This window comes from Dama dama, chromosome 25, assembly GCF_033118175.1.
Source record: "Dama dama isolate Ldn47 chromosome 25, ASM3311817v1, whole genome shotgun sequence".
In the NCBI taxonomy this organism is placed as follows: Eukaryota; Metazoa; Chordata; class Mammalia; order Artiodactyla; family Cervidae; genus Dama; species Dama dama.
The window spans coordinates 69,160,566-69,180,625 of record NC_083705.1 but is presented as its reverse complement, the minus strand read 5'-3'; the positions used below and the strand labels follow the sequence as shown (position 1 = coordinate 69,180,625).

Here is a 20,060-nt window from a genome sequence, read left to right as displayed (position 1 = left end):
GCCCCGATCACTCGTGAGATCTTGAGCCCGTTACTTTACTTCTCCATGCTTTCAGTTTCTCTCTGGAAGCTTGCTCATTCTTTCACTGCCTTCCTGGACAGCAGAGATAAGTGATACTCACAACCATCATGGTACCTCAATCTATGAAATTGCTGGCTTCTTCATTTCCCATTTGAGCGTCTGACTTACCAAGGAGGAAAGGGGTGGAGTGTGTCCTCGACCATGTATCACACGAAGGATCCACAGCCACTCGGTGGTTCAGCCCAACTCTCACACACCAATGCTTCAACAAAGAAAACGGGGAAAAAAAACAGAGATTATACTAATCCATTTGAAAAGAGGCCATGGTCATTGCTGATCGATTCTAGAAAGTTCCATGAATCCCCTGCACAACCAGCTACATCAACAATGTAAGGCTTTTCACAGGGTGACTCGGAAATCACTTCACAGCCCTAGCCTCCTATCCCATACCAATGGGCTCATTTCCTCGGAAAAGGAGAAACAAAAATTCAAATATCATTAATACAGGAAAATAAATCTCATAAAACAACCAAAAGGATCATTGCACACTTATTTAAATTAAGCAGTTTGAGCATCAAATTCCAATTGTGTGAATTTACCCATTTTATGATGGGTCTTTCATTCTGTTTTTGGAAATACATAGTACCTTAAGTAATGCATTTCAAAAATAGGAGATGAAGTCAGAAGGTATACAATAAACTATACTAGATTCAGAACTTATGTTTTTATTTACATATTAATTTATTTGATGCAAAATATGAGGCTTTTTTTTAAAGAAAATTGTAAGCTATATAAACAATTCACATTACTAAAACAAATTTATCCAATCTGCTCATTCAATGTAACAAATAAATAAAATCCTGAAAGCTTAATACATAATGTGATAAAAGATGACTGCAAAGCACGAGCTTCCCCAGAACCATGTACGACAGAAATTAAAGAAATGGGTTACTTTCCATTTCTAATTCAAAAAAGAAGTTTCTCCACTACTATTTAAGGATGTCTGCTACTTCAACTACTACACTTTGGGGCTCATGCTTGTCCTGTTGTTCTAGTTGTTGTAGTTTCTTTATATTCTCTGTAGTCCATTGCTTCTGGCTGCATAAACCTCAAACACACTGAGGTTGCCTATCCCAAGGCTTCCCAGGAGGCGAAGTGGTAAAGAATCCATCTGCCAATGCAGGAGACACAAGAGACACAGGTTCAATTCCTGGGTCAGGAAGATCCCCTGGAGTAGCAAATAGCAACCCATTCCAGTATTCTTGCCTGGAAAATCCCATGAACAGAGGAGCCTGGTGAGCTATAGTCCATGGGGTGACAAGGAGTCAGACATGCCTGAGTGACTAAGCATACCTATCCCAGCATGAACACTCGAGCAGCAGCTGAGAATGATGACAAGAAAAAGAGGAGAAGATGCTTCCAGAACATTCTGAAACATTCTGGCTGTCCCCCCATGCAATGATTCCCACACCGTCTACTTAGTGATTATCTAAAGGCCATCTGCCTTCAGAAGGACAACTGGATTACAGCATCTGGAAATTTATATAACTTTCTGTCTGTTGAAATGCCATTTGAAAGTCCTGAGGTTCAGAGGCCAGAAGACAATGGCTAGGTGACAACGTCTCTCCATGAGGCTCTCTGCCTCCATTAGGCATCTTCATGGGAAGTGAGGGGGCAATCCAAAGGAAAATATTCAGAATTGCCCGGGAAGGCACCCACAGCCCAGGTGCACTCCCGCACTGCGGCATCACTGATCCCTTGAGGTCCCAGCTGAATCTTTGAAAGTCTGTGACTTCATCCTTTGGAAAGGAGGAGGTGCAGATGTAAATCTTCGAGGCCAAAAAAAGAGGAAGGGAGCTCTCCCCAAGGTAAGAAGGCATACTCGGCCCAGGAAAAATTCCTAGGAGCGGCCAATTCCTTTCTCACAACACCAGTAATATCTCCTTTGGGTGTGGCAACAAATATGTTAGCTGGGACTTCTTGCTAAACAACTTGAATACAGTAACTTCCTCTCTTGATCTATTTTGCAATTCGTACTAAAATTTCTTTGCATCTGGTTATCTCTTAATCAAGATTTAACTGATAAAGTTGGGTAGGCCCACTGGTTACTGCCATGAACTTCTAGCAATTCCTAAAGATTTCCATGTGTCAGAATTAAGTTAAAAATGAGAGGTGATAATTAGGTCTGAAGGCTTGAGTTCTCCCATCCTCCCTCAGTGAGATCATAAATTAGCTGATGTAGCCCCTCAGCTAAGACATCCAAGAATCACACCTACAGAGAATGACGATCCTCTTAAAAGGCAAAAGTGATGGAAGCCAAATAGGACATTGAAAGAATCCAGAATTGTTGACATGACCACACAACAAATACTGCAGGAGGTGAACTTTCCTGCTGAATCCAGGCGGGGACAGCCTGCATCCTGGACAAGCCAGACGTGAGGCCCTTCCTTATGAAAAGGCTACACTCAAGGGACAGAATGCCCAGAGTTCATACAGCCTTGGGGGACAATAGAACGCCCTTTAGAATCTGAAATCTAAACAAGAAACTAGATCCAACAACAGCATTCGGGACACACACCCTGAAAGGTTTTAACTATGTTTGCAGTTACACCAACAGTGAAAAAGACATTTTACCACCCTAGCCCATGATAGCCACGCAAACCCATCAGGACTTCCTAGTCTGGAGCATCAACCCTTGCCTGGGTAGGCATGCCACCCTCGAAAGCAGGAGTCCTCAACCCCTGTGCCATGGACCAGTATTGGTCCATAACCTGTTAAGAACCGGGCTGCAGAAGAGGAGGCGAGTGGCAGGCGAGTAAGTGAGGCTTCATCCAGATTTACAGCAGCTCTCCAGTGCTTGCATGACTGCCTGAGTCCCGCCTCCTGTCAGATCAGCAGTGGCATTAGATTCTCGTAGGAGCACGAACTCGTCTGTGCTTGAATCATCCCAAAACCACCCCCCTCCACCCCTGGTCCATGGAAAAACTGTCTTCCATGAAACCAGTCCTTGGTGACAAAAAGGTTGAGGACTGCTGCTCTAAAGGAATACACACCATTCCACAGGTTACCCACATGTGCCGAGCAGGGTAGGAAACCTCAGCACCAAAGCAGTATCCTTGACTAGGCTGAACTAAAGTCACAGATATCAGCCCCTTTGGGTCTGGATGCTGGGCTCTGTCATCCTCACTCACTGACATATTTTCTAGAAAACTGAGAAAAAAATTCCAAAGGTAAAGAAGCAACAAAGTCTCAGAGGGTCATCTCAGACTGAAGTTGGAGTATTTTTAAGTGGCTATTTATTATAACTACTCATTAAATAAGAAATTGCTTATGTTGTACTAAAATACAAATGTCTCCACTTGACTCAATTCCATATTCTCCTTTAGCTGAAAATCAACTATAGTAAAAACAGCTCCTAAGTGCTCTGTCTCATGGTTCTCAATTAGGGCCTTGCCTTGGAAAAAACTGCTACGTGAACCCACGTGCAGGGAAACCCCTGTCACACTCCGTGATTCACAAACAAGAAACCTTTCCTAGAAGTTGTACCTGTAGCCACCTTCACAAGTTCATAAAATCATCTCTAAATTAAGATACATGTGTAAAATTTAAACATCAATTCGCACTACGTATTCATCAGAAGCCTCCCAGGGGGCTCAGTGGTGAAGAATCCACTTGCCAACATAGGAGATGCAGGAGATGCGGGCTCGATTCCTGGACCTGGAAGACCCCCCTAGAAGGGGAAATGTCAACCCACTCCAGTATTCTTGCCTGGAAAATTCCATGGACAGAGGATTCTGGAGGGGAACAGTCCATTGGGTTGCAAAGAGTCAGACACGACTGAGCAAGTGAGCATACAGGAGCATACCCTTGAGAACACGATTTTCTGCTAAAATATGCAAACTTCCCCGTGTGGCTTAGAGTGAGGAAAAACGGTGGATTGAAATATTTTCCTAGAAACAAAAGGTCAGCGGAGCAGTGGTTTTGTACCCTAAAGATACAAGAGAGAAATTAAAATCTCAGGCCAATTTAAAGAGCTCCATTTAGAAATAGCACCACAGTAACCAACAGTAAAATCACAGGAAATAAGGTGACAATGGGCAAGACCACCTGTCATCGTAAGGATGTCTAGCAGAGTCATGGAAAGAAACACCATGAAGTGCAAGCTCAGAAAACCTGTAAGTGGTTGGGCTAGGGTTTCCCAAGTTCTGAGGATTTTACAGCTTCACTGAGAGACCTCCCATCATCAGTCAGCTGGGCAGTGAGTCACCACGCACAGCATCCCCCTCTGGCCTTGCATGGAGGGTGGTCAGCAGATAAAGCAAGAACCGATTCTGTTCCCAAGAGCTCACACAAGATTTGTCTGCTACACAATTCACCAAATACTATGAAATGGGAGGAAAGGGAGCTACCACTACTGAATGAATGAGTCAAGGCCTGGGAGCTGACAGCAGCTCTGCTAAGACTGGAAAGCAGGACCCAGGGGCAGCGAGGATCACAGAGGGGAAGCTGGCCTCGTCCTCGAGTTTGTGCAGGAAAGTAAGGAAGGAAACAAGAGAACCGGTGCCGGGGAGACTGAGGAGCACATGGATGTCCCGCCTTACTTCCCAAGTCACTCTCCACGGCCAATCAGACACTTTGCTGCATCACAGTTGAGCACGGGATATGCTGAAGAGAGACACGCACAACGCCCTCGTCGCATGGAAGCGTCCTGTCCCCAAGGAATGCGCCCTCTGGCTTCCCCCAACTCAGAAATGATTTCTTTAGTAACCGGCTAATTCGTTTTCGTACAAATAATGCCACTTCTTGATCAAGACCATTTAGTAAAAAAATCTCTTTCATAATTATCTCACCTACGTTTAGACAAGACAAGTACCAAATGTCACAATTTCACTTCTTTAAATCTCTGGCTGTCTTTGGGCCAGAGTAGGAACACCGGGAGACCTTCAGCCCTAGCAATGGCTGAGGCTTCAAGGACAGTGGGTCCTCAGGTGGGAACGCAGGACCTCACACCTGGGTCTTTTCATGACACAATCATCTAGCCCTGAGACCAGCAGAGGTAAACCCTACCTCCTGGAACAGAGGAACAGGCACTTCTGAAAGTGACCTCCAAGGAGTAAGATGCACAAGAAAGAGACATAAGCTCCCTGTCGGAGCCTTCACACTCAGATCCACCGCAAGGCTCCTCTCTCCATCAGATAGTTGTCACTGTGAAATGTGATGGTTTACAAATATTAGACACAGCTGAGACCTACAGAAGATGGAAGGAGGAAACTGGATATTTCATTTCTCAAAGCATTGACTAATCCTAACAACATCTGGGAAAAAAGAAACCTGAGTGTTTTTCATTTTGGCTTCCGGTAGATCACCCTTTGGTGAGGACTTAAAGCTGGTAGGAACTGCTGACCCTGGAATGAATACACTGCCTCAGTAACCGAAACGAAGCTGTGATAAAAAACACTTCCTACGCCTCTGTTCCTGCGCCAGACGATGAGATGTGTCCTGAGCCTCCAGGAGGCATGGGAAGAGAGAGAAAGAGAGGGCAAAAATGACACCCTTATTCAAGCAAAAATGTTGCCCAAAACTAAGCGTCTGCTCAAAATGAGCAATTTCTAAGATCAGCTCTCTAAGGACGCCAATGTCCCTGAATAGGGACCACTTTCTTCTTTCTGCCGCCATGTGCCAAATTTTCAAAGGGCAGCCTCACTTTTTAGGCAGGCAATTTTGAAGTGCTTGCACAAGTGGTTAATTTGCATGGACAATTGGCCTCTCGGCTTTCATTTTGACAGCTAAATTGATCTGTCCTATGTAGACTAGAATCTCAGGACCCAGAAAGAGAAAGATGTCTGAGGCTTTTTGAAAAATGTGGTCTCTCAGTTCCTATTTATTCAGGACAACACATTCAACAAGACTTGCCCTGTAAGCAGTAGCTTGCCCACACAAAATGGATTCAAGATCCAACTCGAGATTGAAATTTGAGATTCAACTCTAAGATCAAGATTTAAGGCTAAAAAATTAACCCTTGCTGTTACTTCCCATTAAAGCAAACAGGGCAGGTTTGGGTTCTTAAACTAGCTCTTTGGTCATTACATAGGAAGAGGGCACCATCTGTCACAGATTAAACTCACAACTGGCACCAAGACCTTCCCAGGATGAAGCTGAACTAAGGCAGACAAAGGGCTCAAGCATGTGCATGAAGGAGAAGACAGTATTTGTCCCTGGAAAGATGGCAGACTGTGAAAATCACAGTGAATTATTAGTGAAATGGCAATGGGATAAATCACACAGAAAACTATTTTCTGAAAAAAAGAACAGAAGTTTTTTAGAAGTCTCTAGCTACAAAGGATGCTCTCTCACCAATTCAGTAGAGAAATGGAAAGATGTCCCAATCGGATTAGGACAAACCCACACAAGCCAATTCAATATGCATGCTGGGCTGTGTCAGTTCTAGCTTCTCAATACCTTCATTTATTTTATTAATATCTGTCCAGACTTTAATGCTGCTGTTTTACATGAGATAACAGCAATCTGGGCCAAATTGTGTTATGAATTAAAAGTGAAACTACGCTCTTGTTTTTTGCCTTAAACCCAGCAAATGCAGTGAAATCATTTCATTTCTCCAAAGGCATGAAGTATAAATGGGCATTTAAAACCTGCTGAAATCAGTCCCAATGACCTATTGGGTCTTCCATTGTCAAAGGTGGGCTCCAAGACTAAGAAAATAAAATAACTTATCTCTTTGTTCCGGCAACAGGTCAAGATGCTCAGAGATGCATTTGTTTCTTGCTTTTGAGACAACAGCAGGTTTAACACCATATAAAACCCTGGGTGTGTTGTATAACCCAAAACCTACTTCTGTTCTATTTGTCATCCTCTCAATATAAATCAGTGATAAAAATAAGAAATAGGCTACTACGCATTGAACCAGATGGTGTCTTACCTTCCTGTAAACTCGGCTGAGTTTAGAGTGTGTACACATGTGGGGGAATAAAAAGATTTTCTTTTCTTTACATTTGGCAATGAGTCATGTCACCCATTTCAGCACGAACTGTACTGAAACTTCCTCCCCAGGAAGAACCAACGCAGTTTCACTAACGTTTAAAAACAACCATGTCAGCTGCCTTCGATTAGTCATGAAGCCATTCTGCCCATCCTGCAGCCTCCAGCAAGGGCAAGATCTGATCAAATCGGACTTGCTAAACATAACCAGAAGGTCGGGTGTGTCCTGATGCAAACCTGCTGTAAAAAGACACCCTTTTTGTATAAATCAAAGATGCTTCCTCCATTCCCTCTGCAACAGGCACCCTTCGAAATGTCAACCCAGGACCTTGATTTAAGGGCCCCCTTCTACCTGTATCCCTTTCCTCATCCTTGACCATCATGAACCAAACTATCAGACCTCGGAGAGGGGTGCTGAATAATTGGGAAATTTCTGAGCTTACTGATGATTAAAGAAGACACAATCCATCACTCCCCATTGCATTCAGTACAAGCCTTGCTCCGCTGGAGGAAGCATAAAGAAAACAAGGCCAGTTTAAAAGGCCGACGGTGTTTTACAAAATTGTGTTCCATTATTTTCCACTGACAAGCTCTGCCAGCACAGGGAGCATGATCCAGGCCATGCCTGACACATACAAACCACCCGTGACTGTTTCCCTGTCTCTTTTCTCTGTCCCCACCATGGGCTGGGTTTGGGTTTCCTTTTCATAAAATCTCAAGAAGACAAACTCCTCCTCTATTGGATGGTAAGTATGAAACTGACCATGGCATTGGTTTGTTTGTTTTTTCTTTTGGCTTTACTAGTTGCTGAGATAGTACCTCCCCTACTTGTGGTACCGATGAAGAATATTTACGAATCTGAATCCAGAACTCTGTATTTCTCACCCTTTCCGAGTCTATTTTGTTGGCTTTACACTCAAACCAGCCATTCTAAGTGCTGTTGCAGCATCCCACCAGGCTCTCTGAAATCCACATGTGTCCCCTGTGTCCCCAGGGGATGTAGTCGCCTGTCCTCTGTGACCAGGACACCCAGTGCCTGCCTCCAGTTATCTCATATCACCCTCTGGTATTTGTCTGCTTCCTCCATCAAGGGCTATCATCCTACCCTATTCAACCCTGAGTCCCAGATCCCAGGCTTAGGTAAATAGGCAAAGAGTCCATGAGGTTTCCTTCACTTTACTTCCAAGTTTGTGTAAATGATAATGGACCCACGGACCCAGAGGACATAATCCTAAAGTCAGCTTCTAGAGACACTCTTCCCTCTTGACATCACATTATCCAGTCTGATATCAATCAAAATCATCCAGAAAAACAGAGCAAACCAAACCTTGGGGGGACCGAGATGCTCTCTTCCAGGTATATTGCCAGGCTGCCAACAGGTGCCCAGGTAGGAGTTGGTGGTGACTGTGTGGGAGAGACAGTCTTGTGGGAAGGGAGTCACGCCTTCCTGGACCAGAGGCTTGAGGCATGCCTTGATCCCATCTCTGGGATAAAACAAAAATAAGTCCTCCTTCCACCTTTCTTTAGAAGGATTTCACACCTCCAGAGACAGCTTTCTAATGCTACTGATACAGGTCTGAATCCCCCTTTTTTACATCCTGTTCATGCTATTGTAAAACCCAGACTTTATCCCAGACTTCTCAGGGCAAAGAAGCCAAAATCGCTCTGTCCTTGTCTATTAAGCCGACTAAAACATACACAAGGGTCCTTCTGCAGACTCCCTGGAGGAGTTGCCTCTACACCCCCCAAAATCTCTCTAGATGCTTAGAGATCCCTCCCCCCCGCCACCCCCCCCCCCCCCCCGCGAAGGGACAGCTACTCACAGGAACAGAGGCCAGACAAGAGAACAAGGTCGAACAAGGGACCGTCAGTGACAGCCAGGAAAATGCCCTTCCTTAAATGATATAAACATTATCTTTGTACGTGGAATGTTCACAGTGATAATTTCCTTAGTTAACCCATTTTCCACAGTGAACTGCCAGGGATAAATTACTCCAAGTTCTGAACTAATGATGCTCATTTGAACTGGAATGTTTCCTATGTAGCAAGTCTTCAACAATTAATTAAAACAAGATCAAAGTTCTCGGACTTCAGTCCTATCATCAGAGCTTCAGGCTCCTTCACCCAGGCACTGTCCTGAATGTACCTGAACCTCAGCTGGTGGCCGCTCACACTTTGCCCCTTCTCTTCTGTTAATTGCCGAGTGTTGTTGTTGTTCAGCGGCTAAGCCGTGTCCAACTCTTTGAGACCCCATGGACTGCAGCACAGCAGGCTCCCCTGTCCTCCACTGTCTCTTGGAGTCTGCCCAAACTCATGTTTGAGTCAGTGATTCCATCCAACCATCTCATCCTCTGTTGTCCCCTTCTCCTCCTGCCTTCAATCTTTCCCAGCATCAGGGTCTTTTCCAGTGCGTTGGCTCTTTGCATCAGGTGGCCAAAGCATTGGAGCTTCAGCATCAGCATCAGACCTTCCAATGAATATTCAGGACTGATTTCCTTCAGGATTGACTGGTTTGATCTCCTTGCAGAGTAAGAAAGTTTTAAGCGGCTCTCTTTCACCCTCCAGTTTACCATGTCAGTTCAGGTTCAGTTCAGGCACTCAGTCGTGTCCGACTCTTTGAGACCCCATGGACTGTAGCACGCCAGGCTTCCCTGTTCATCACCAACTCCTGGAGCTTGCTCAAACTCATGTCCATCAAGTCGGGGATGCCTTTCAACCATCTCATCCTCTGTCGTCCCCTTCTCCTGCCTTCAATCTTTCCCAGCATGAGGGTCTTATTCTAATGAGTCAGTTCTTTGCATCAAGTGGCCAAAATATTGGAGCTTCAGTCTCAATACCAGTCCTTCCAATGAATATTAAGGACCGATTTCCTTTAGAATTGACTGGTTTGATCTTTAGAAAACATGGACATGCTCTGGCCACCTTGAACATGAAATTATGACATGCTTTACCTAGTTGAAAACTTAAAAGCAAATTTGGCAATTTAGCACCAGAAAAATCAATCTGTTCTTAGGGATATTTTATGCTTGAATTTACAATGTGCATTTTAATCTCAATGTTACGTTTTTTGACTCCATTCATACTTACAATTCCCATCAATCACTTTTCAGGCTTATGGAAGTGATGCTATTCCATGAGAGTAATAAGCTCAACAACCAACCGAATCCAGCTTTAAGGAAAAGTCTGTATAACTCCAGTGAAGATGACAAAACAGTGATACAGAAAATAAAATCAAGTGACAGCAGGACACAGACCTGTCTTTGCTTTGGGATTTTTTTTTTCCAAACTATATGCTCAAGTGTTAAAATAAGACATTCTTGTCATATCAGGTCCCTTCTCTTGGACCAGCAGACAGCCAGCATCTCAGCACAGTACATGAGCAAAATCTCTCTCTCTCTTCTTACGTGTTTCATCAGAGGAACTACGGTCTAATTAAGGACTGTCCTATCAATGCAGGCGTCACTGTGAACATCAGAGAAACTAAACCATAAACAGAACCCCTCAATCACGTGGAAAGCTGATAGCATTGTGGGGAGAGGTGATAAGACCCGTTATTATTCTTGGAACAAAACACCTTGCTCTGCTGGCCGTTTCCTTCGTCACATGTTTCAGATATTAGCACTGGGAGGACAGGGCAGGCTGTGCACTGCCGACAATTCATCAAGCCAAGCTCCCTTCCCAAATATTGTTAAAAAGTAGCTATAAATCAGAACAGTGACCTGAAATGTTGGTGATAGCTGCTTGTCTCAAAGACTCCTAAGTAAACTGTCAAACCATAACTTGATGTAATAGCATGGTCTTTATCCACCTTACTCGATGAACTCCTCACCCACTTCACATTAGGTCTCTCTTAGTTTCATATTCTGGGGGACATAGGGTATTTCAACAGAAGCTAAATAGATGCAAATTGGTCATAACCATCCTGAGATGAGAAAGGTCCAGGTCTCATGATTTCCCTCCACTATGGACCTTGGGAGAGGTCAACAATCCCATCGTCATTGTCTTCACCTGGCCAAGGATGGCAGATGGGAACTCTGCTTCTCAGACAAGGCACCTGACAAGATGTGGACACCAAGTAACGAGGTTGGTTCTTTCTCAACTATATGGTGAAAAGAAAGCGAAAGTGATAGTCATTCAATTGTGTCCAACTCTTGGTGACCTCATGGACTGTAGCCCTCCAGCCTCCTCTGTCCATTGGATTCTCCAGGCAATAATACTGGGGTGGGTTGCTATGCCCTTCTCCAGGGGTCTTTCCGACCCAGGGATTGAGCCTGGATCTCCTGCATTCCAGGTGGATTCTTTACCCCTGAGCCACCAGGGAAGTCCTCATAGAAGGAGAAAACAATCATAGCAGAAATCTGGATAACTGAATGGTTTCAGCCCTATACCTAGTCCATCTGTGATCAAAGGATCAACTGTCAATAGAAACAGACTCTTCCCCTGACGCCCTGCTTCACCTTTCCCACCACCACCTTTTCCATCTGTCAGCCCTTCAGCCCTTCAGGACCTACTGTGCTCCTTTTGGCTACAACAGACCTTTAAGGAAAGGATGGGCAGAGAAGCTACAATGACGTGAGCATCCCTCCCTCAGGGACGTTCACTTGGGGAACTGGAGCTGCTCAGAAGACGTCTGCATTCCTGCAGAGATCACCAAAGGGAGCCCCCTCCCCCTTGGTTTCAATTTGCCGTGATAGACACATAGCTAATGAAGGAGCCTCACACTTCCCAGAGCAAGATGCTGGGCGGGAATTCCAGAACCGTCCTTGGCTTGTCAACAGAGGTCAGGGCTCAGGGAGAAACCTCTGTGGCATCTCAGCCAGCGATGCATCCCACGTGCCGATACACAAACCCACAAGCAGAAGAGCCTCCCCCCCGATTATTCCAGCCGGGACCTCGATGGCTCCCACCAGGGCATGGAGGTCAGCACTGCATTTCAGAAGGAAGCTTCAGAGTCCTGTTCGAAGAATCACAATGGGCTCCCAGAAATCAGGCCACAGCCCTTAACCCAGACCAAAGGAAACTTCCCTTACCTTCCCGGCAACACTCCCGAAGCCAAATTTACAAAGAGAAACTAGAGATGCAAACTAACCCTTGTCGTTACTTGCTAGGGAGACGTACCCAGTGTGACCTCACCCAGCTTGTTAGTTCAGGGTGCTGTTGATCACAAAAGCTCTAAAACCACTGTTCTCCTCCAGGTCAAAGCAGAAGCACTCATGTTCAGAAAAAATCGTGGCCGTCAGGACAGGCAGGAAAGCTACCCAAGAGGTCTAATTCCATCAGGAAGCAGGAATGTCTGAGAGCTGCTTCAGAGCCTGGGAAGTTTTCCACCAGTGATGCCACTGCCAAGGACATAGGGATGCACAGAAAATCCTGCTTCCTGAGAAGAGCTTAAACAGCTCCTTCGCACCTATAAGATTCAGGGTACAAATGGAGTTGGACAAATGCAGGTATTACTTCTTTCCCATGGTAATTGATACTCATGAAAGAAGAAGAAAATGGAGTCAATGCTCTGCTCTTTCTTCATGGATTCCACATTTACACATTCTGCATTTGCGAATTCTATGCCTACTGGCTAACATTTGTAACCACAAAATGTTCTGTTGGCTTTAAGTTCAAAGGTAAGGAGTCAATTACATGTTAAATAAGGTGATTTCAAAGAAATATACATAAAAGGAGGTTCTTTACTCAGAAGTTGATAAAGACTTCGTGACCAGAGGCTCACAGGAGCCTAACCCTGTGTGTCCCCTAGAAGCAAGGATTCAGGAACGACTAACTCAGGGCTCCCAATGAGCTTACAGGTCGTGAGTACCACGAACTGTGCTGTGTGCTCAGTCCTGTCCGGCTCTTTGCAAACCCACGCACTGTAGCCTGCCAGGCTCCTCTGTCCATGGGGTTTTTCAGGCAAGAAGACTGGAGTGGGTTGCCATTACCTCCTCCAGGGGATCTCCTCGAGTCGGAGACCGAATCCGCGTCTCCTGCAATGTAGGTTGATTCTGTACCACCGAGCCATCAGGAAAACCCACGCTCCATGAGGACAGACTAAATATTGAAAGTGATGAGCAACAGGCTGACCACCCTCACCATGTCCCAGCTGTACGCAGGAATGTCAGGCGCTGGCCGACATGAAGGCAGGCGGCAGGACTGTATGAGTGGAGTGCATGTCACACAGAGGAGGGGCCCCCTCGATGGGGAGATGAGGGGTCAGACAATAGGAACTCCAAAGACACAAGCTACCAGATTGTTTCTGAGAAGCCAACTACGGGCCCTCTGGCTTCCAAGGAGCCCAGAGCTCACGGTGCTGGCAGCAAACTCTGGGAGCCCCTGGTGCCTGGCTGTCTGGCACTAATCTTTCTGAAGTTATCCTGGAGAGACAATTAGACCCCTCAGAAACAGACATCTGGACAATTCAGGGCATCGGGGATGACGGGCCGGTGGCCAAGATCATTTGCTTGCCGCATGGCGGCTCCGGCTTTGGCTGGCAGGGCCCCTCATAGCTCTCGGTGCCTAATGTGAACCAGATCCCCGTCTTCCACAGCAGATAACGATGCTTGCTCCCTTGATTTGAGGGATGATCACAGTCTAAAGAGTTGATTGTGCCTCATTACACTTGAGATAAGAGATTCCTGACAACCGAGGCTATTAACTTGAACTTCCAAACACTTCACACCTGCCCTCTGACATATTCTCATCCGTGGCACATCAAACAGGAAAGTGTTTTCTTGCTACTCAGTGTGTAAAGGAGAAAAAAAGTTAAATTGGTACAGAACAGCGAGCACCGTTTCTGTTTTTTTCTCCTAGTCCGTGACCGTCTTAATTCAACTGAGTCACAACACTACAAAGAACATTGAGACCTTTAACATCAAAAAACAAAAGAGGCAAGGCAATCCATAAAGGCCATAAAATAAAAAGGCCCAAAGCCATTACTTGCTTATTTCCTTATGGTTTTACAGGCTTTTTCCTCTAGACACTTCTCCCCTTTTATTACAATATTAAGAATTATAATTACCACCTTTTGTAATGATTGACTTCCTTTTATAATGAAGGAAAAAAAGAACACTGAGCGTCTTTCCCCACCTTCACCTCTACACTGGGAATTGTCAATAGAAAGAGACTAAAACTAACAGAAATGGCTCATAATAAAATGATGCATATACTGTTTCCCAAGTTCAGAAAGGGTACTTTCAACAATGATCACAAAAATATAAGTCGGTTGGCTCCACAAATGCATTCATAGAGAAAATCAGAATGACCTATAAATAACTCAATCCTAAGAATTATGGATATGAGTCAGACACCTGAATTTTTATTTCACCAGCCTCAGAGAGGGCTGTATCTCGCCCATACCTGAGGCTGTGATTATTGCAAACTAACCACACCTCTCAAGGAGTTCCCTGGTTAGTTAGCATATCGTGGGCTTAGTCCTTGAGACTGGGATGCAGGTAGTGTGCCAACATGAACGGGCCAGGACAGGAAACGGGTTTCAAATTGGGATCAAGCAATCTTGTAATAAGAAATTGTGAGAATTTTTTAAAATGACTATTCCATCTGGCTTTCCAGCCAAAGCTGGTTCTAAAAATTCTCTGATCTCTCAAAATACTAGATGCTAAAATAAGGACATGCGTATAGATGTTAACTGAGAGTTTTAAAAAGATCCAGTGGCAACATGAAAGGAAGGCTTGAGCACCACTAAAATTCAGAGCTGAAAAGCAGAGAAATGGTCAAATTGGACTAAAACTTTCAGAAGACCCTTACAGAATGTGAGTGAGTCAGAGGGTATGTATACATTATCTGGAGAACCTTAAATGCAAAAAGCACTGAGAGAAGAATGTGATCAAAAGAATCTGAGGACAACCAGAGAAGGTGCTTAGAAAGAACCAAGCCTTGGTCTGCCAATTTCAGCAGCAGTCAGCTTTTTGTTTCCAAGAAGCCGGCAGTTGCGGGCTTTAGACTAGGGCATAAATTCTAATTAAAGTAAATCTTTCTGGGTTCCCTGAAGAGTTTTCCACTCATCAGCTTCATCTTTCAGCAGGGTTTGAGCTCCTTGTTACCCAGTTCAACAAAGAGCTGCTCTGTCCCCGGCTGTGCCAGGGAGAGAAACACGTGTCCTGGCCGCACTAGGCCTTCCTGGGAAGTTTAATGTGTCTTCTACAACCCATTGCCAACAACTGCTTCTGTAAAGACAAGCACTGGGGATCTGGGTGAAGATGAGAATCGGGATTTGCCTAGGGACGAGGAGGGAGTAATTGGAAGCCGAGACCAAAACATAACGAAAGGAGAAAATGAAACCCCACCCCCACCACCCGACATTCAAGGCAATGTAAGGGGAACACAGAGAGGGGAGAAGAAAAGAGAGCCATTTCTGGTGAGAGAGCAGAGCCCAATTAGGGACACCTGTGACTTTGGGAGCTAACAGAAAGCAGATGTGGCCGTGGTCTTGGCCTCCTGAGCCCTCAGCCCCGTCCTAGCGCGGCCGAATGGGACCCCAAACCACAAACGGGCTGGAGGAGCCGGGCGAGGACTAAGTGGGTCCAGCTGCAATAACAAACCAGAAGGGTCGAACCACAAAAGGCTTTAAAAATAAACACTGTGATTCAAAGCCATGGGGAAAACCCAGCACTGGGGGAACTTCAAGGAGTGCTGGACCTCACCAGACCTCATTTTTAAAACCATTTAGAACTGCCTTTCAATGAGGTGTTTAAATGACAACAGAGAGGCCTGCCTCACCCAAGGAGAACAGGATCAAACAGAGAAACCCTCAGAAGAAGCCTGTTTAGACTGTTCTACAAAGAGACCCAACTGGCCTTTCATCTCCCCATGGAAACTTCCTTCGTCTTGAACATGCCTCAAAGCCCCCAGGACGCTGAAGGCTTCCAGAGTCTTAATACTGTTACCCCCTAAATTTCCTGAATCAATCCTAACAAATTAGCCCAACTATGCCTCTATTTCAGAGCTTTGGGGAAATAATTGGTCTCCCTGTTTGTGCTAAAAACCTGCTGCTTCTAAGTTCTATTCCTGAAAGTACAAACTGTGGCCCAGAACTTTCCAAGCTGTTTAAAAAAAACACACAATAATAATAAAAACACATCACCCATGCATAATGGCTGAAGGGCTGTGCCTGACCGAATCTACAACCCACCCCGTCTTTTTTAAGAAAAGTTGGACAAAGGCTCCCCAATGGACCAGAAATGGCACCCGACCCAAGTTCGAAGGCTGACACTACTTTCTACCTGCTTAGCAGGAACGTGGCTTTTTATTTTGCTTTTTAACTTTCCTGAGTGGTTTCCCATACAATAGAATCAGGTTAAAAGAAGGGTATGAGCTTTCACTATGCATGCCAACCTCCCAGCTGAAAGCTGGTGCTCACTATTTCTATCATTACAACAAATGGAATGGTTCCTTAGACTGAAAAAGGGAAAAAGTCTAGAGGATTGGGTTCATTATTTTTTTTAATTTTTACAATATTGTGTTGATTTTTGCCATACAACAACACAAATCAGCCATAATTATGTATACACCCCCCTCCGTCCCCAGCTCCCCTCCTCCTACCCCATCCCATCCCTCCAGGTCATCACACAGCACCAGACTGGACTCACTGTGCCACACTGCAACTTCTCACCACTGATCCATCTTATACCCGATCAGGACATGTGCTCATGTTCCTTTCTCCATTCACCCCACCCTCTCCCTCCCCCACTGTGTCCACAAGTCCACTCTCTACCTCCCTGTCTCCTTTCCTTCCCTGCAAATAGGTTCATCTCAAAAGACACATGCACCCAATGTTCATAGCAGCACTGTTCATAAAAGCCAGGGTTCATCTGTTCTATGAGGCTGTGTTTACCACTTTACCTTTCTGGGCTTCACTGTTTCATCTATTAAATGAAGTGGATATGTTTACATTATTTTTGTTAAGGCCAGTTTCAGGTGTAGAAAATCTAGTTGTCTGGGCATTTGGTGTCTTCCTCTGTATTGTACAACTGTGAAGACTCATTCTATGCCCACCATGACATTTTTTCTTCCTGGCAACTTTTTCAGGAAAAAGCAAGAAACATCCATCAGATGCCCTCTAATATACTTGGTTGGCCAAAAATTTCTTTCAGATTTCTCCATAATATTTTACAAAAAAACTTAAACAAACTTTTTGGCCAACCCAATACAAGGATGACATGTTTTGAAAGGGTCCTAGGACAAGTTTTTGATATAAAGTACAAAAGAAGAAGGGAACATTAAAAATCGGTGTTTCTCCTTTCAAATGAGAATGGGAAGAGCATTCAGGCATCACCATGTGGAAAGGTCCAGATAGCTAATGACATACAGGTGTTGATTTTGTTGTTTTTTCTTCCCCTGGTGATGGTAGCTTTGTTCTAAATCTTCAAGTCCTTCTAAAATTGATCAGATCAGTCTTTTGACCTTTCGGAATGTTTCAGGATAATGTAGAAAGCATAAATCTGAGGTAACTGCCTGAAACTAAGGGGCACATTTGCCTACGATGCACTTTCCTCAGATGTTCAGCTGCTCTACTGTGTAGGCTGATCAGAAGCAAGCCAGTTAATAAGATACAGACTGCAGGCACCCATCCACCTGTGGTCCAGCATGTAGATTCAGCAGCTAACAGATCACCCATTGGTCCCTAGAAGGCAGATGTAGACTGCTCTGGGGCTGCACAATGAGTCCATAAGTTGAGACTCCAGGATACACTCCAGGGTGCACTAGGAGACTCCAGGATGTCCACAGTGTCCCCAAAGAGCTGGTTGTCCATGTTTGCTATGAAATATATCACAAGAAGCTTCGAACTGCCATGGACAGCAGTGCCAACTCCATGGACCATATCTGAGCATCAGTATTCAGGGGACGCTCCCTGGTGGCTCAGATGGTAAAGAATCCACCAGCAACACGGGAGACCTGGGTTTGACCCCTGGGTTGGGAAGATGCCCTGGAGAAGGGAATGGCTACCCATTCCAGTCTTCTTGCCTGGAAAATTCTACGGACAGAGAAGCCTGGCCAGGTATACAGTCAGACACGACTTTCACATGAGAGCTAACAGGCAGGTGTAAGAAGCGGAAAGGCTCACCAGGGAGTTTCAAAGCGGTACATATTTTATAATCAGAGTAGCATCAGTACTGACATCCTTTAAATCTGTCACAGGCTACCTTCAGCTTCATTTAGGAGAAGGCTTATGTTGGATGAAAACTGATTCAGGGAGTCTTAAAAGACTAAGCTCTTGAATTCATCTATTTTGAAAAACAAAATATGGACCAGAGAGATTTTTACTCAATTGTTGTTCAGTCTATACTGACTGATTCTTTGTGGCCCCGTGAACTGCAGCATGCCAGGCTCCTCAAGATCCTTCAGTATCTCCCAGAGTTTGTTTAAATTCACATCCATTGAGTCAGTGATGCCATCTAAGCATTTTATCCTCTGCTTCCCCTTTTTCCTTTTGCCTTCAATCTTTCCCAGAATCAGTCTTTCTCAATGAGTCAGCTCTTCACATCAGGTGGCCAAAGGATTGGAGCTTCAGCTTCAGCAACAGTCCTTCCAATGAATATTCAAGGTTGTTTTCCTTTAGAATTGACTGGTTTGATCTCACTGCAGTCTAAGGGACTCTCAAGAGTTTTCTCCAGCACCACAATTTGAAAGCATCAATTCTTCAGCACTCAGCCCTCTTTATGGACCAACTCTGACATCCACACATGACTCCTGGAAAAACCACAGCCTTGACTATATGGACAAATCAATTTTAATCAATGCTGGAGGCAATGATTAAATATATAGTGCATTTTATATATTATAAGGTTAATATCTATTTTTTTAATTTCTCATAATTATAATGCTTTCATTAAAAGTTGGAAATGTCTCCCAGAAAGCTACTGATGGATCGTGTTTCAGGAAGACTCTAAGACAGCTCCCAGGCTACCTGCCTTGCAAGATCCACCTGCTTGAAGGTAGGTGGGACATGTGACTTGCTTCTGCCAACAGAACACAGGAAAGGGAAGAAGATATGGGTGATTACACGACTCTTATCTTAGCTTACAGCACCTACTTTGCTGGAGTTTCTGTCTCTATAGCTGGCTTTGAGAAAGCAAACAGACGAGCTGGAGAAGCTCATATGGCAGGGAGTTCTGGGCAGCCGCCAGTGCTGAAGGAAGCCCCCGGTGTGAAGTGAACCACTAGGAAATGAACCAAGAAGCAGACCCTTCCTCAGGCAAGCTTTCAGATGATACCCCAACCCTGGTCAACTGCCCTTGATGGTAGCATTGCAGAGAAGCCAGCAAGGTGACAACCAGACTCCAGAAAGAGTAAGATAATAGATGTGTTCTTTCAAGCTACTAAGAATTTGTTACATTATTTTAATATGCTAGTAGATAAATGATATAGGCCATTAGAATGACACAAGCACTTTTATTTAAAATAAGCATGCATAGAACATTATTCAATTGAACTGCTCTATCATAAACTACAAATATGTATTTTTAATTAACTGATTTTAATAAGATTATTTTTAACTACAGGCCAAAATCAAGCACTGTGGATAGCTGACTCTCATTTTCCAATCACTACTCCACAGTCATTCTAAAGATAGCAAGACCATACTCTAATAAGACAAATAAAGTTGTATACAATCAAAACAGCAGCATTTGACCATTAGTTACCAACCATGGATCCGTGATAACCAAGTTCACTTTTAACTGACCTGGGAAAAAGTAACCATCTTCACCTTTAAATTGACCCATGATTACCATAAAAAAGCCACATCTACTACTTTCAAAGCTTATTTTCAAAATTCTGATAGTTTGTATAATGTGTTCCTGAAATGTACTCTAGGACATTGTGACTGATGTTAACAGTAGTCTAAGTGAAGGGTCTGACTGAACAGGCATGAGGAAGGTATTGCTAAGCTATGTCATGTAGGCTGTTTCACGTTTAGGAGGGATACTTAGTCTGCAGGATGTGTTGAAATAGATAGAACAGAAAACAAAAAATAGAATTACCATGTGATCCAGAAATCCCACTTCTGGCCATATATTCAGACAAAACTATAATTCACA

At 44.4% G+C, this 20,060-nt stretch overlaps 1 protein-coding gene across 2 annotated transcripts in view; it reads right to left on the bottom strand.

Moving 5' to 3' along the window:
- Positions 1 to 20,060, bottom strand: part of SEMA5A (semaphorin 5A) — a 539,339-nt gene that overhangs the window by 413,966 nt on the left and 105,313 nt on the right. For both annotated transcript variants that reach the window (XM_061129337.1, XM_061129336.1), the window contains exon 2: positions 190 to 283. The gene's annotated coding sequence lies outside the window, so the exon portion shown is untranslated. The remainder of the gene's footprint in view (positions 1 to 189; positions 284 to 20,060) is intronic.